The sequence below is a fragment of the Haliotis cracherodii genome, unplaced genomic scaffold (genome assembly GCF_022045235.1).
Source record: "Haliotis cracherodii isolate W230 unplaced genomic scaffold, xgHalCrac1.p SCAF_5, whole genome shotgun sequence".
NCBI lineage: Eukaryota > Metazoa > Mollusca > Gastropoda > Lepetellida > Haliotidae > Haliotis > Haliotis cracherodii.
The window spans coordinates 23,918,702-23,937,344 of NW_027266308.1; positions in this window are offsets into that span (position 1 = coordinate 23,918,702).

The following is an 18,643-nucleotide window of genomic DNA, read 5'->3' on the forward strand; positions in this document are numbered from 1 at the left end:
ATTTCTTGGTTCTCCTAGGACACCCGCTTTGAGGAGACGTAGCAATAGCCTTGAACTTTTATAGGAAGTTATTGATATTTTTATTGATATTTGGTCACATTTTAGTTGTCTCAAACAGAGTATACAGGCCGTAAATCACTGATATAAATTCATAAACACATTTCAATCAAATAATAGTTGATATATGATCAAATGGCTAAAAAATGGCGCGGCGTTAAACAACAAACAAACAAATCATACAACGACCACACATATCGAGGGACTGCTGCAGACAACACATTGTGAGGCATTGGCCGACTAAAGATAGCAATAGCAACAACTGAACAACTGCCAACCTCAAGCAAATAAGTGAGACATTCCCGGAAAACAGCTGGGAACAATATACGATTTCGACTATATCACAAGCATGATGATACCAAGTGTTCGCCTATCCTGCCTCATCGTTGGCACCTGTCACAAACACATGCAAAGGCAAGTCAAATGTTCACCTTAAAAGACACGGGAACGTGATATAACTCGAAATTGGAAATTGCATCATTTATGTCACCGATGCGTCAAATTTGGAAATGTTATCCACATGTCTATTATAAAACTTGGTGAAGGCTATGCTGAGGTCTTCAATGTTACAACCTTCATCGAACAAAGCTGGGCAACTCTAAACGAAGACAGGCAACCACGAGAAAGTGACAGCCGCTTACCAGTAATAGCGAGCTCAGATGCAAAAACATTCTTACTAGCAGATGATGTTTTCATAAGCTTTCGATTGCCATCTTCAGAAATATTTGGTTCTTTTCTGTTCATTTGGATTGCCAAAAGCTGAATTCTGCCTTCTCGTAATAATGTAGAGGAATGTTAAGGGAATTTAAGATTCTTGTAATTTACTCCCAAACCAGCGTGTGTTTCTTGTCACTGTATAATGTCAAGGAAATACTGTTCCCCAAGGTATATTGATCCATACAGTGGAAACTTGTTATTTACCAAGAGACACACGTTGTCATATTCTATATGCAGCAACTGACATCGAAACACAACTGCTGTGATTTAGATAATAATCGATTTAAAGAATTCAAGCATGGCAAATAATTTGGATGTTTGCGTGTCTGTTGGGAGCATGGTACTCACACATGAGTTTTTTAAAATGTAAACAGCGCACAATGATTTTTTTCGCTATCAAATGCATTTTTGGTTAAGCGTAAATAACGCTTACGCAATGCCACAGTTTGTTTGATATCAACGTTTCTGTACACAGGGATGGCGTAAAACGAAGTTGCCAGAAATTTTAATTTTCATCGAAACACAATACGATTTCCTTGGAGACTTTATCTCCAGCAGGGAGACACTCATGACGTGCCATGGGCGGTTCGTCAATAAGACAACCGTATTCGGTTGGTACATAAACGAAATCGATACTACTCGATATTAACAGTTCGGACAATTCCTGGGTAGGGACATCTTAGTGGCGTAGCCGGAAGCAACTGGTAGAGGGAGCATCTGTCTTCTACGGCCAGCATCGGGCACACATAGCCTGGTATAGACAGCATCTGAGGTTGTCTGAGAAGTCAAGACTTGGACATTATACTGACGTCGTCAGTGTGGGATCGGCAGTTTAATGAAATGGGATGTCATCACAACTCATGGGCGAACATGACTCATTATTGTCAATGGCACGTTGTATGGCATTCGCTCCTTTGTACAAATGCAGGGACTTAGCGTATAATGCCCACCAACTTGTTGTAACATTGCTGTTCTGCCATTTTCGGCAGTTTCTCCAGACCTGTCCCCCCATAGAATACTCCTGGGATGAGATGGGTCGACGCCTACAACAGGACTCGAACAAGCTGCCGATAACGCAGGCCTGGTTGGGCCAATCGTTGGTTGACATTTAGAACATCATACCACAAGCTGTTTTCAATCATCTGATGTCTTCAATGTGCCGTCGTTGCCTCGCTTTTTCAACGCAAACGGTGGTTACACCCTATATTGACATTGTTAATTGAGTAGTCGTTTTGTCTCCTGTTACCAGTTATGAGTTTTGTCAATGAATTTGTTATGTTAAAACATTGATCAGACTAATGACCGATAGTATAGATCAAAGAGCGTCACGAAACAATAGCGACAAAACGATGTCAATAATCGTCAATAATATAATTGCCAAAATACTATATATACTATTCCGGGTGTATCATAAACACGTTTTTAAGGGGGGGGGGGGGGGGGAGGGGGGGGGGGGGGGTGCCCACTCAAACCATTTCTTATCGTACGTGTTCTAGGTGCATCCATCGACAGCCGATGTCCAATTTCCGTGTGGTTGTTGTTCTTGATTTATCAATTCTTTACAAACCTTTTCTTCTTGTTTTTTATTAACGATGCAGAGAAAAGGACATGATAACCTTTCCAACCATGTTAAAATCAAACCTTACTCATCTTGATCTTCGCTGCTAGGGGCAGTGGGTTGCTTGGCGGTTAAACGGCCAGAAACCGAGTTTATATTCCGAACGTTGGTATGTGTGAAACACATTCCTGGTGTCCCCGCAATGATGTGGCTCACATACCAGTTAACCCCTAGTTAAACATACACACTATCTACCGTGAGCAATCACCTGTCGATAGACGTCATCAGAAAATCGCGGTACAAACGATGACAGCGCCTCATTAGAGACAAACAGTTGTCAACACATCCCCTATTACATGCAAACAATGAGATTGAATTGCCGCATTAGTATCTGTCAGACCTCATGCATCAGTGCGAAATGGAGCCAACATGGACACACAAACCATGCCATGCACCAATAGGCAACCACACAGACAGGGCTAAGTTAATTATCTGGAAGGAACAATTCTGAGAGGAACTTGATGAGCTGTGTAGACAGATACACCAGCTATTTACAACAACGGTGGAATGAAATGACGCTTTTGTTCCGAGACATTACTATCTAATGGGTGGACAACATCAGTGTGTTGGAAGTAACACGTTTGCTCTGATTCAACACGAGACTTCATTCCCCGTTAGTATAATCGTACTGCACATTGAATTAGGCTTCATGTCCCGAGGGATCTCTTCATGTGATCTTCATTTAGTCCTCTACATTGTCCCGGAAGCAGCCAGGGTAGCTGTGTGTGTGTGTGTGTGTGTGTGTGTGTGTGTGTGTGTGTGTGTGTGTGTGTGTGTGTGTGTGTGTGTGTGTGTGTGTGTGTGTGTGACAGATTTGGGTTTACATATCGACGAGTGAGTGACTGAGTGAGTATGAGTGCGGGGTGTGTGGTAGGGTGTAGGGTAGGGGTAGGGTCTGTGGAGGGGGGATATTTTATTTATTAAAACTATGAGCCTAATTACATTACATTTTTAAATAATCTTACAACAATATAGTTTTTTCAAACTATCATATTTTCCTGTTGTGTCTGTATGATGGTATAGGACGAAGTCCACTTCCGGGATTGTGATACGAGGGTTGACAAGTCTCGCCCAGAAACATTTGACCTCAAAACATTAAAATGATTTTTTTCCACATAATTCCCTTCCAATATTGATACATTTTTTAACCAACGATGGAGTTTTTTCCGTTACGTTGAGGTTCTTCTCTTGGCTTTCCAAATGACGTCATCGTTCGAATCGAAATGGGTTCCGGTTTGACCTTCCGTCATTTTGGGGAGCCAGATCAGGAGAATAAGGTGAGTGTTGAAGGAATTTAAAGCTATACCCATGGTGATGGGTGAGTTGTGCACGTGTGCTTGTCCTTATGTAAGTACAGTGTATTATGCTCCGTTATTGTTTGGCCTTTTGGAAGATAGCCAACCACTACGACACCCTCGGCATCCCAGAACACAGAGGACATAAACTTTCCAGCTGAAGGGAAGTCTTTACCTTCTTGTGGTGGTGATGTGAAATGCGTCCACTGTTTTGATTGTTGGCTGGATGTGGTGAACACACGTTTCATCCATAGTCACAAATCGTTGCAAGAACCCTTTCAGGATCAGCTTCAAACAGAGCTCGATTATCACGAGACATGTTCTTCTTGGTGCGTTTATGATTAGATGTTAGAAACTTTGGAACCCAACGTGTGGACACTGTCTTCATTGCCAAAAATCCTGGGATGATGGAACGTTCTTTCTCGTGGGAAGGCCCTGCGATCCGCTGGTGAGAGCTGTTTCCTTAGGACACGCCAGAAACCTATCATTGTGAGTTCGAAGTCTAGTTCGCCCCGATTATGTCTCTAGGTTTGTCAGTGCCTTACCTGTGCTCGTGGGTTTCACCAAAATAGTAAAGGTCCGAGACCTGCACCACTTTGAGCTTTCGTCTCACATCAAGCTGACACTCCGTAATATAACTGGAATAATGTTCAAAGCGGTGTTACACCCACGCATGTATCTGTCTCTATGCCTGTCTCTCTGTCATCGGCATATCTGTCTTGACATTGATATGTATTGAAATGAATTGAAGTGGCTTTATAACGTTGAATAGTTATAGACAATAAGATGGGAATACCTTAAACACGCGATACTGAGCTGTTATTCCCATAGTTTCATTGCTGAGAATTCCTATATCCCTTGCAAAATATTGATTCTTAATATCTATAACCTAATATTTTTCAGACCCAGGAATGGTACATGCAAGACATTATAACTGCACCCTTTCCACAACACGAAGGACAATGTTTAGTGTGCTGATACCACTGGAGCATAACACTGAGGTTATTTCTGTCTATGATCTGCAAGAAAGGGGCTTCTTTTCAAGATTTCAACAGTAATAATTTCTTGTGGGCGACGACAGACTAACATTTAACCGAAGAAAAAAAGTTATTTTATTTAAAAGTACATATCTAAAAATCTAAATAAAATCTAAATGGAGGATAAAATTATCATCACTGTTTCCTTATTCACTGTAGAAGTACCGCCAATAACCAGGTTTTGAAAGATATCCTGTAAAAAGGATGAAAAACCTTGCATTTTATAGGCTTTTTCCCAATATAAAAAATTCAGAAAAGAATATTGAAAATTGACGAGTTTACACTAAATTATAGAGGACATCTGCGGAGATGGAGGACCGCGTGAGCAATGTTATCCGTGGGAAGTCCTTGAAATGTGCCACATCTGTTACCAAGCGTTCTTTCTTGGAATCGATGGCAACAGAACCTGCTACAACTGAAGATTCGAATGGTGGAATAAGTAGAAATGGTTGCCCAATCAGCATCGGCTTGGGGGAAGAAAGATTCGAAAGTTAATCTGCCCGATGGAACATTTGTATCCTTGTCCTTACAGAATAAAATGCTTAATTTTGTTGATGTTTGTTTAATTTAACTTGTAAACAAATTTATAAGTGTTGTATTTTGATTCCAGTCTTTTAAAAAAGAATGGTTGCGTTTTGGCTATTCTTCGTGACGAGCACGAGATCACATGACACAACAAAGGTAACATCCATATAACTTTGTTCAAAGACTACAGACTAAAGACTTTACTTACCATTGGACCTCTCATTCACAACTGGTGCCAGTCACCTAGGAGCTCCAAAGACATTTTCGTGACGTGTGGCAGCATTTTTATATTCTTTTTCAAATATATTCTTTCGATAAAATTGTTAAATTTTACAGTGGCCGTTTACCGTTCAGACTGACCACTGACAGTACAGGCCTGGAAAGCTAACTTCTGACAAATGTAGGAAATTAAGTGCATCTTTCGAGGACAAAGTTCAGGTTTACACGTGAGACGCTTTCCTGGTACTAAGAGAAAGTTATTCGCAGATCATACAATAATCTATTGATGTCATACCTTCTAACACATACAGTTAGCAATAATGTGGTCTCTGATAGCATAACAATACTCCGACTGCAATGTTGGTAACGTATCGTCCCGTTATTGCCGTAGACTTCCGTTAAAATCTATATGTGTAAAAGGTAAGGAATGAGATCGGTGTACTGTACTGTCGTTCTTCAAGTATTACAGACGGGCGACTAATTGGCGACACATACATGCCTCTGTTTAGTCGCAACCTCAGTGTTTGACTTGGAAAACCTGGATGACTTCGAACATGTTGGATAGACTTTTCCCAGCGAGCTTGCGATTCCAGTCTTCCACGTTGATTTTGGTCCGGTGTTTGAGGTTGCCGATGTCGTTCCAGATATCGGGGTGATTTTTTCCAGGAAGACGCGAACAGCTACGCCGACAGCTTCCTGACTACTCAGTTGGAAGCCCTTCTTTAACTTGGCGCCAGATACACAGGGTGTAGGGGAGGAAACACCCACACAGGATACTTGTAGCTAAGACAATGTGAACTGTATTGTGGGCCACCGACTCAAAGTCTATCTGAATGGTGATGGGGTTTAATGTCAAATTAAACTGGTAAGCCATCACATACCAGTACTTAAAGGTCTTAACATAAGTGTATTCGGTCGTATTCGGCAGGACATAGTAGACCAAAGGAAACACGTGACCTTGAAACTCGGCATGAAGACTATAGATATTATCAAAGAGTTTTGGTGCTGAAGAGAAAGTTCTATCGCAAAACGCAACATCAGCTTCACACAAATGATCCATGATCTCATCCGTCGTAGATATGATGTTGTCAACGCAGGAAGAAGTCGTAAGTTTTTGTATAAGTCCACCTGCCTTCGAGTTGAATTCCTTCTCTAGTAGACAGAAGTCGGTGGACAGTCTTGTGTCTTTATCGAAACAAGGTGGTCTTCAGAGAGACAAAGAGAGAGATTTGCTTGATGAGGCCGTCAGGGACAACATCGTGGTGCTGTCGTGACAGGGAAACTTTGTCTCCATCGTTTTAGCTCTACGGATTAGTCTAGATTTTAAGGCTTAAGATTCCATGTCAAATTGGAAGTGGGTGCGGATGGTCAACTTGACGTTAGGCTTGAAGTTTCTCATTCCCTGCCACGATTGTAGCGATGAAGCCTCGGCGTCTTCTGCATCTAACATGTAGCTGTTACAGGATATGTGTTGCCCGCCTGTCATTGTCTCGATGGATATTATTCGTACTTGAGCGTTTGCCATTTTTGATAGTACAAACGATGTACAGACTATAAAATATATGGAATCCTTCATTACGAGATTAATTATCTGAGTATGATGTCTAATCACAAACTAATTCAATGTTTATTTGTTTGTTTAACGCTGCACTCAGCAAAATATTTCAGCTATATGACGGCGGTCTGTAAATAATCGAGTCTGGACCAGACAATCCAGTGATTGACACCATGAGCATCGATCCACGCAATTGGGATCAATGACATGTATCAACCAAGTCAGCGAGTCTGACCACCCGATCCCGTTAGTCGCCTATTACGACAAGAAGCAGTTGTGTTTACAGAGCGTACTAGATTAACTAGCAGTTGTGTCGTTGTGTCTGTAAAATGCAAAGGTTATTTTGAACCCTGGACCTTCCGCGGACGCTCTACCACTAGACCAAGGAGGCGGTCGTAATGAAAATGTACCATAATGCCTACAGAAGACATTCAATACGTATGCTAGTACACAATGGTTGTGATTAATCTCATACTGATGTTTCTTATTTCACATCTCTATAGAAAATCATACGTTCATCACTAAAAATTATAATAAATGTACACTGGTATCCGATATCAGTAATCTAATCTCAATGGAGTCGTTCCGGAAGGTGCGATATTTACGTAGAGGGACGGCTGCTAGATATCGCGTGACAACTTGCTTGCTTCCCCAGATGGAGATGAACACTGACTTTTCAGCAGAACGAACTGTCAAAAACTTATTCCGTGAGGATCATAAGTTTAAAATATTTACTGCGGATTAATATCTAAAAGCATAGCTGAAATGAAAATCAATTGTCAATTTACAATATCACACCACGTGGATTTTATTTGAACACCAGGCCAAACACAATCGCTTAATGAGGTCTGGAGGCATTGAATTATAAACGAATATTTCAGGGCCTGTAACTATGACAGCCAACGCCACTAACGTTTGAAAACAATTTATTGTTGCAGTAATATCGATCAATTCAGGACTTTTTTTCGAAATAAACATTTAATTCCAAAGGCTAATTACCGATTAGCCCTGTAAATGTGTTGAATTTCTTAATTACCATTCATTATGTATAAGATGCAAATCCCCATTTGTTAAACCATTATCGCCTCTTTGCTGTCAGCCATCCCGAAGGAGTTGTGCAACGATGTCAAGTAATGTTGTTTATATTGTTTATATTAACGGTGTTTCAGGTCCCCCACCGGGTTATTTCTGGAATATTGCTAAAATCTCGAAAAACCCAGCTCACAATCTTGAGTGAGTCAGTGAGTGAGTTGGGTCTTAACACCACTTTGAACAGTATTCCAGTTATATCACAACGTTAATATGGGAAGAAAACCCGAAGACAGTCACCAGTGTGGTAACACCAACAAGCACGGATATGTAGCTGACAAACGAAGAAACATCATCGGGGCTAACTGGGATTCGAACCCACAATCACCTCGTGATCACCACAATCCTGTCGTGCCCAAGGCACCCAACACTGTACAGCGAACTTCGGTGTCTTAGACGACAGGGTCATCCCTACCTCCTTCATACACACACCACCCCAGTGACTGAGAAAAAGGAAGGCCTCATCCTTACCCTTGTTGGTTGGCCAGTGGGGTACGAACATCACAAATACTGCCACTGTGTGCTTACCTGGGACAAGTGCTTCTTGTATATATCTACTTGCATAAAACAAATACCTATATACAGCAAGCTATCGACTCAGTGGTGTCACCTCCTTCCGAGACACGTACACCGACCCCTTGTGTGTAGGAATATGTAATTCATCATAATCAACATCTGTCGGCGCAGTGGATAATAACGGTCGTCTTTCCCTTGCAAGTATAATAATTTCGGTGTCTTAGACGACAGGGTCACCCCTACCTCCTTCATACACACACCCCACCCCAGTGACCGAGAAAAAGGAAATCCTCACACTTAGCTTTGCTGGTTGGCCAGGTCTGTGGGGTACCAACAGATAATATGCAATTCATCATAATCAACATCTGTCGGCGCAGTGGATAATAACGGTCGTGTTTTATATCATTTAACAAAGCAATCCATTCAAGTTTCCCTCAAATGATATTAGAAGCAATTGAACAATAAAGATGAGGATAGCCTGAATGATGACAACGCAATAGTGAGTCAGACAACTTGTCATATTTTGTAATGTTAGAGATTTATGTAGTTGAGGTAAACGGTATTAAAACTGTCCCATGGGTTGATGGGGTTTTAAGGACTGGATAGTGGATGTGATCAGTGTTTGTATAGGGATAATGTATCACCAGACCCAAGATATTCATGTATGTATATTGTCTGATAGTTTCAGTCTGGCCAATTACTTCAGCTGTACGAATCAGAATCACATTTGTATAAATCCACATTGACATCCCTAGATATATTGAATGTGAATGTTTATGATAAACCACGCCATGACCCTTCCGGAAAACACTATCTGTCACCTCTTGTATGTCAAAGCTGTGTTGAAAATCGGATTTCCTAGAGATAACTAGCTTTTGCGGATGGTGTAGGCAAGAAAATACAGTTATTGGGTTGACGGAGGACACATGTATTGAGTTCGAAGTGACTTTCACACAATCGTAGGAGATCACGGCCGCAGCACCACAAATGAGCTTCAAACCTAGTACCCATGTGACGTTGTGTTTCCAGCATGGGCATACTGACTATATACATCTGACGTTGAGTTTCCAGCATGGGCATACTAACTATATACATGTGACGTTGTGTTTCCAGCATGGGCATACTGACTATATACATGAGACGTTGTGTTTCCAGCTAGGGCATACTGACTATATACATGAGACGTTGTGTTTCCAGCTAGGGCATACTGACTATATACATGAGACGTTGTGTTTCCAGCTAGGGCATACTGACTATATACATCTGACGTTGTATTTCCAGCAACGTTGTGTCCTGCTAGCGTTGGTTGGTTGGTTGGTTGGTTTGTTTGTTTGTTGTGTAACGCCGCACTCAGCAATATTCCCGCTATATGACGGCAGTCTGTAAAATAAACGAGTCTGGACCAGACAATCCAGTGATTGATATCATGAGCATCGATCCACGCAATTGGGATCGATGGTATTCATCAACCAAGTCAGCCAGCCTGACCACCCGATCCCGTTAGTCGCCTTTTACGACAAACATAGTCGCCTTTTACGGCAAGCATGGGTTGCTGAAGACCTATTCTACCCCGGAATCTTCACGGGTCTTCCTGCTAGCGCATACTGACTATATACATGAGACGTTGTTTCCTGCAAAGACATACTGACTATATACTTGAGACGTTGTGTTCTGCTAGGGCATACTAACTATATACATGTGACGTTGTGTCATGCTAAGGCATACTGACTATATACATGAGACGTTGTTTCCTGCAAAGACATACTGACTATATACATGTGACGATGTGTTTCCGACAGAGGGACATACTGACTGTATATATATTCCAACTAAATACGTCTTATGATGTTTTTCATTGAATGCTTAGCTACATTGACATTCTGTTTTGGTTAGTTACATTGTTAATATTCATACATATTTAACAAACACGCAATTACATTGTACGTTATGTTTCCTTATAATGTGTGAACATGATATCATGTAACATATATCCATGACAACAAATACACTGTCAAATAGAAGCTGCCACTAAGAGCTTACTTACACCGCTGTGTTTGTGACTCTGCTACCTCATGTCTGTTTTCCGAGCCTAAAAAGGATCAGGAACTGTTATCACTAACTGGCGGAGACATAAGTGATGATCGGAGGTCCAGAGGGACTTCTCTCCTGGTTCAGTTGCCACCTTGCAAATGACGTCGCCCTCTTGGGGCAACTAAAAGTGTCTCTTCATTCCGATGTGATCGACTTTTATTAACCATAAATATATGTGGTGCAGTTACATTATGTAGGAGCTATCCTTCCTTTCCCACCCGAGTCTGGTGAACTGTTGTTAAGACTGGAGACACTTCGACGAGATATGGCTCATGAATCTGATCAGTTTTATCAGCCATTAACTTGACTGTCCATCCCTTGAGTGGACCTAGCGTGTAAGTTGTGTAATCAGATCTCCTGCCTAGGGTCAGTACAAGGACATGTAATTGCTGCAGGGGGAGTCTAACAGTGGGCACAGACAGACAAATGGTCATCTTTGTGGTCAATCAGTTGATCAGATTAAAACCATCCCGCCTGTTCGCTAAAGTAAACCTTTGACTAAGTACCTCCTAGTATCTTAAGTAGGATTCGTATGTGCAAAGTATATATAACGTTTTGTTTGAGAAAACCCTCGTTACGGAACATATCAAATATACACATGCACAAAAATTAAGCGCCACCCACCATATTTGTGAGCTGTTACTTTTGGCACTTAATGATGACTATTATAACGAGATGTACGATTGTTATAAGCCGTATATGTAAACCTCATGTGATGCAAAAGTTGTCCCAAAGCAAGTTTATCTTGTGTTCCAAAAGAATATGAGCAGAAAGGAATTTTACCGAAGACCAGAAATTGAAGGATTAGAAAACATTGAAAAACTTTTTTTGTCATGTAATTCTCATGATATCAGCAGACCATATCAGGTGTCACATAGACACCCTTGGGAGTGCAGAATCTATTGCAAAACAGAGACGTCAGTAACGTGTGTATGATCCACGGACATTGACCACAGCTTCAACCCTACGCCTCATACTCATTACAAGTCGTTGAATGCTTCTCTGGGGCAAACGGATCCATTCTTCATGAAGCGCGGCTTCAAGTCCAGCGAGATTTTGAACTGGGGGATCACGATGTCTAATTTTCCGGCCAAGAATGTCCCAGAGATGCTGAATCGGATTAAGATCCGGACTACAGGCCGGCCAAGGAAGAGTGGCAATAGCTTCTTGACGCAAATAAGCCAAAACTGACCGAGATCTGTGTGGTCTAGCATTGTCGTCCATGTAAACAGGTCTTGTCTAAAGAGGATGGTTGTCAAAATGAGGGACTACCACTGGACGAAGAACGGCATCTTGGTATTGTTGGCCATTCAGGTTTCCACGAATTGTCACCAGTGGAAGTTTGCAGCCGAAGGAAACACAACCCCATATCATGACAGACCCCCGCCACATGCTAAGGCCTTCTGGATGTTCCTTGGTGCAAAACGAGTGTTACGTTGCCTCCAAACACGTATTTGACCATCAACAGTTCGTAGCAGCATTCGACACTCGTCAGACCAATGGATCCTTCTCCAGTTGGCCAAGTTCCATCGACTACGGGCACGACACCATATCAAACGATTCCACGTGTGCCTCTTAGTCAGTTGAGGACGTTTTACTGGTCATCTGGTGTTATAACCAGCCGCTCTGAGGCGACGCCTTACGGTCATCGTCGAGAGTCTCTGATGGGTAATTCACTGCAGTCTTAAATCTGTTGAAGTGGCAAATGGATTTCGTCTGACAGCCTGAAAAGACGTCTATCCTCTCTGTTAGAGGTCTTTCTTGGCCTACCAGACCTATGCCTGTCATTGACATAATTGGTTTGACAATGTTTGACAATCAACGAATGATAACACTGCGATGACGACCCATTTGTCTTGCAATGGCCCTGCATGACATGCCAGCATTTGTCATGCCTATCACTTGCCATCTTTCAGCGTTCGTTAACTTTCTCCTCACCATGGCTGATTTTCAACCTCTATTGGAAGGGAATCTCACACAGGAGCAAAATGCAACCACGTGTCGGAAACTTGAATTTCACTATTTTCCTTGTGGTATCTGGACAAATATGGGTTCATGAAACTATGGAAGCTTAATTCAGTCATACATCATCATATTTCGTATTTCTGATTCCCACACGTGAAATCAAGAGACTATGAATATGGTGGCGCTTAACTTTTTTGCATGTGTATACATGCACTTTCAAATTCCCACAAGTCCTGTCTACACAATATTCTTACTTTTAGGTCCAAGGAAACGGGGGTAGTTGCATCCCTTATACCTAACCAGGATCCTATCATCGTGGAAAATAATTCCTGAATGTCTCTGTTTGTTAGTACTATACGCATGCTCAATGGTGTCTTTTCTTTAAAGTCTGGTAGATATCGAGTCAAGCCAACGCTCTAACAAAAGAGAGAAAAGGCAAAACGGGTCTTTAATGCAAGTCGGGTTTACACAGAGTCCACTTTACATTCTCACCTTCATGTGGACGTCATACAGCAAAAAGGCAATACGAGCCTTTGCTGCAAATCGAGAATATATTGAGTGAACATTACACGCAGACAGTCATATGGAAATGCCATCATAAACCAATCAGATCGGTCGTGCATACTAAGGAATATAGTATAAAATATATTAAATAATTATCTAATATAAAAAAAACTTTCAAAGACGGTGTAAAAGATTTTCGTTAAAAAACATACAGCTTTATGAAATTGTGTAATATCCACTTAATTTCTTATTTTTCTAATCCCCGTTTCGCGTGTGGCACACAGTGATATTAATCTATGTGAGCGCGTTCACCTGAAGAAATCAAGATTTCATGGCTACTGATTTACTTGATCCACTTAAAGGCTCAATCCCTGTTGCCCCAGCTACTATCAAACGCTGCTGGGGGCGCAGAACGCCTCCTCTTAATGGTACGGAGATAATTAAAAATGGTTGTAAATGGTCTCAACCTCTGACGGGATTGCAGTAACGTGGTATCTGTGGGCCAGTCTGACAAGCGTTATTGGCAATAACTCTCCCATCAACCTAACAAGTGGGAGAAGAAGATGGGCAAGTACCAGGAGAGTCTGATACGTTTACAGTGCCTTGATTAGGTTACAATCCTACCTTAACTGCTTATCCATAAGGAAGAAGCTTCCTCATCTTAGTGTTACTATAAAACGTCAACGCCAGAGAATAATCAGTCTCGATTATCTACCGAAACAGATTGCATTTGCCGTTAAAGGCAAAATAGTAGTGAAAATCATATGAATTGATGATATGAATGAATGAAAATCGGTGATGACAACCGGAGCGAGGTTATGATCACTAGGTTATTGTCTGCAGCTGCTTTGTCTTTTGTTCAACGCCACTCTCAGCAATATTCCAGCTTTATGATGGCGGTCTCTTAATAATCAAATCTAGACCGGACAATCTACTGACTGCCATCATGACCATCGATCTAAGCAATTAGGACACGAAGACATGCATCATGCAAGTCAGCGAGCCTAACTACCCTATGCCGTCGCAATTATGTGCATGTGTTGCCGAATTCTAAACCGGATCTTCACGGGTTGATCATCTACTGCTGTAGCTGATGACGAAACTTGCACATATCCTTGAGTATGAGTATAAGTAAACTATCATATCACACTTGTTATACACAACAGTCATACCTTTCGTGGTGATGTTTTCATAAATGAAAGATAGGGAAAAAAACGTATATGTGCAGCCATGCAGTTTATATTTTGACCAAAATGTTCCCTTTTTGCGAACATATGGTGTCATCACATCATTTTGATGTTGATACTGTTGTTTGTTGGAGTGAGTGAGTGAGTGAGTATGGTTTTACGCCGCTTTATAGCAATATTCCAGCAATATCACGGCGGGGGACACCGGAAATGGGCTTAACACATTGGTGGGAGGGAAGTATGCTGAAGGGATGTTGGACATTTGAGGCCCAACACACAGATTAATGTAGAAAAGTGTTGCTTTCCCTAGAATTATCGTCCTTTGCTGACATTCAACATGTGAGCTCAACACTGCTCCCCACTGTGTTGCAAAACGAATGTATTTCTAAACGTTTTTCGTTATTTATAAGCAGCAAAATCTCTGCACTTGTGCACAGCAGACGTAATTAAATATTAAAAAACCGTTTTTGTTAATTTCCGCAAAATCAGTAATGGTACTGTCGTGTCTCGGATTTTCTGGTTTATCAATCACTTGATTGTCTAGTTTGTTTACAGGCTGACGTCGCTTGACATGAGTACTGCTGTGTCAGGCAATAAATACTTATTAGGAAAATTGTGTGAATAGGACATCTGTAGGACAGGACATGATTACCCTTTTCGCGAACACCTGGTGTCATCACTGATTTTCAGTGGTCCACTCATATAATTTCCACAGCTATTTGCCCTAAAATCTGGGCCGGTTATTCCCTTGCTTTGACAATTTATATTTACAGCCAATACTAGCCAATTCCATGTCACATGGCTCTAACATGACGGAATTAATAAATATAAACCATATATCTCCAATGTCCACGCGTACCAATACCCGTGATTGACCCTTTAATTCCTGTGATTTCAGGGAGTGGTTGGTGATGAGGTGGTTCTTCTGACATCCCCCGTGGACTCCGGCAACGTGATGTATCCGCAATCGTCATCAGGAGACCCATTGTCAGGTAATGAGACAATAGAACGTGGGGCATTGCCTTGAGGGACCTCGTGTAATGCCTTTGTCTACACCATAAATGTTATAGGAAATGTAGCCTTCAGTTTAATTATACCTTAAAAACTGCACAGCTCATCCAATATTAACTTAAGTAGCTTACAGATGATGGTTGCAGCTTGTTCTGTATTCAATTATTACTGAGTGAGTGAGTGGGTGAGTATGGTTTTACGCCGCTTTTAGGAATATTCCAGCAATATCACGGCAGGGGACACCAGAAATGGGCTTCACACAATGTACCCATGTCGGGAATCGACCCGGGTCTTCGGCGTGACGAGCGAACGCTTTAACCACTAGGCTACCCGACCGCCCCTCAATTATTACTGTTTAGTGGTAGTGAGTGAGTTACTTTTTCATCTCATCGTCATTATTCCAGCCACATAACAACGAGAACAAGGGATGCATCGTACGATATCTGTCGACAAAGGACAGTAAAGTGGTAAGATATATCACAGTTTTAGAATAAAACAAACCAGATAAAAATAAAGAACACATCAATATACAATAGTTTACGTCTTATCAATTAAAACTTGGCTACAGGCCATCAGCAACCAAAGCTTGACCACATGCCCGGGGATCATGGGGACTCGCAGTACTTCTGGTTAAGGCATGATTCCCATCAGGAGTACGAGGGACGTTCATTAAGTTTTGCAACTTGGGCATTTGTGTTTACACAAACAATTAGAACTTGTGGCAGGTGTGACACTCGACATAAGTCAGGTTGACACGTGTCATAACAAGTTCCAGACACATCAATAAGTTAGATGTGATGGCTTTATTATTTTATAAGGGTGGTCACAATCATGGATTCTCTCAAACATGAACAACGCGCTGTAATAAAGTTCCTTACCAAGGAGGGATGCAAAGCAAAAGAAATCCATGATCGCATGTGGCTGCCATATGTGAATGTGGATTCGAACAGTTAAATCATCCCCTACATCCCAGACTTAGCCCCCAGTGACTATTTCCTGTTCCGGCAAATGAAATATGCCTTACGTGGAAGACGCTTCCAGGATGACAAGGACATAAAGGCTGCCACAGAATCGTGGTTAGAGGGCCAATCTGCCGATTTCTATAAAAGTGGTATTAATAGCTTGAAAGACAATTGGAATAAGTATATTGAGGTGAATTGAGATTATATTGAAAAATAAAAGTGCAAAAGATATTCTGCGACTTGGTCTTATATTGAAGTTGCAAAACATATTGAACGCCCCTCGTAATTGTTTGTGATGCTAGCCGATATTAAAAACACTAGTTGACATATACATCCTTTGTTCAGCGGTCAATGAGGTCGATCGACAATATAATTAACAAACAAAAAAGATAATGTTGAAAACGAATGATTGAAATAATGGCTTTGGGCAAAATGCACTTATATCAAGCACATATCAGAAAGAGAATGACTGGTATTGTGATTTTTAAAGAAATGTGTTATTTTCCTGATGAATGCATCAACGCAGGGATGGGGGGGGTGTTGGGGGGGGGGGGGGGGGGGTATATAGAGAAGACACACATAGGCTGCCACCGGAGGATAGCTGCAGTCGGCCATGTTTGGTCTACACCTGTTCATGGGACTGGTATGGAATTGAAATTGTATTATTTTTTTGTTTCTCCACAAGTGACCACTTGAACTCGAGATGAAGCGAATGAAAGTTACGCAGATGCATTTGATGCAATATCCCCCGTTACCCCGAAGCAATGACTCACTGTGGGGGTTGCTATCAGTGCAATCTCCCGACACACATAATGTGCCGGTATAATACCACTGCATGATTGATAACTTCACCCTGGAATGGCGAAACAAGTTATTGCTGTGTGATTTAGGTATTATATTATGTAAGACTGATTGCATTTAAGTGATTGAATACAATATTGTCAATCGTTGCAGAAGGAGAGGAAATGACATTACTTCAATAAAACTAATGTGATATTTATAATGCTCTGTTGTCAACATTATAAACCAATCGCACACACGAACCTAGCCATGTTATCAGAAATCGAAGTCACTGGATAGCACAAACATATGACAGAATAATAAGCGCAGGACGAGAGAGTCAAAACAGATGACGATGTTTCTCCCTTGAACCTCATTTATCAGACACCTTCGTTCCTTTGACTGTTGGTGTCTACGCTTTGCATCGATCAATAATGTTGCATTTTACTCATTTGAAATTTAATTGAGATCAAAAGCAAAGTGAAAGTTTGTTTACTTGAGTGAGTGAGTAAGTTGGGTTTAACACCACTTTAAACTGTTACAGTATTCCAGTTATATCACGGCGTGTCAGCTTAATGTGGGAGGAAAGCCCGAAGTGATGCAGGCCTCAGACGTTTACCACTTCGATGAAACCCACCAGCACGGGCATGGTGCTGACAAACCTAGAAACATAATTGGGGCGAACCGGGATTCGAACCCTCAATCATAGGTTTCTGGTGTGCCCAAGGGACGTTGTTCACTTGAACTCAGATGACACGACATTAATGTTTCCGGCTGAATTTTAATCCCTAAATCCAAAAATGGTCGCATAGTTCTCCCGTACTAAAAGACATTCACTGATAACCTTAAGAGGTTGGAATCCGTTCACCTGCCCCAGTGTACCGGTCTAATATTGTTTGATGAATACATTCCTTCTCGAAAGATAATATCAGATACGTATTTAAAGCCCTTGAAATTCCTCAGACGCAATTGGTTTAAATTGAAATCTTTTGGCCATAGAACATTCACATGTGCAGGTCCAGCTGTCTGGAACTATCTTCACATCACATCCAGATCTCTGTACCACTGGACTGTTTTAAGTCAAAACATACATGCACAGAAAATACTATTGATTGTTACATATGCTACATGTCATTTATGGACATGCACTTATATTTATATTAATCTTACTGTGGCACATGATCACATGCCGTGCAAATGGAATTACATTCGTTTTGTTGTTGATGTTATTGTTCTTATTCTTCTTGTTCTTAAGTTCTTCTTCTTATGTTTTTCCTCTTCTTATGTTCTTCTTTTGTTATAGACATGTGTTGGAGGGAATAGTGAGAGTTGACTGTGATGTTGACCGCAACTATTGGAGAAAGCTGTGAGATTGAGGTGCTACAGGTACGTGTGCGATGAGTGTGGTGGATGGAGTTGTTGGTGGGATATTTTCAGTGGAGGCGTTGAAGGAACATGCTGCATGAATCTCTTGGCGCAAAATATAATGCATCTTGTCTAAACCACGTCCGTTAC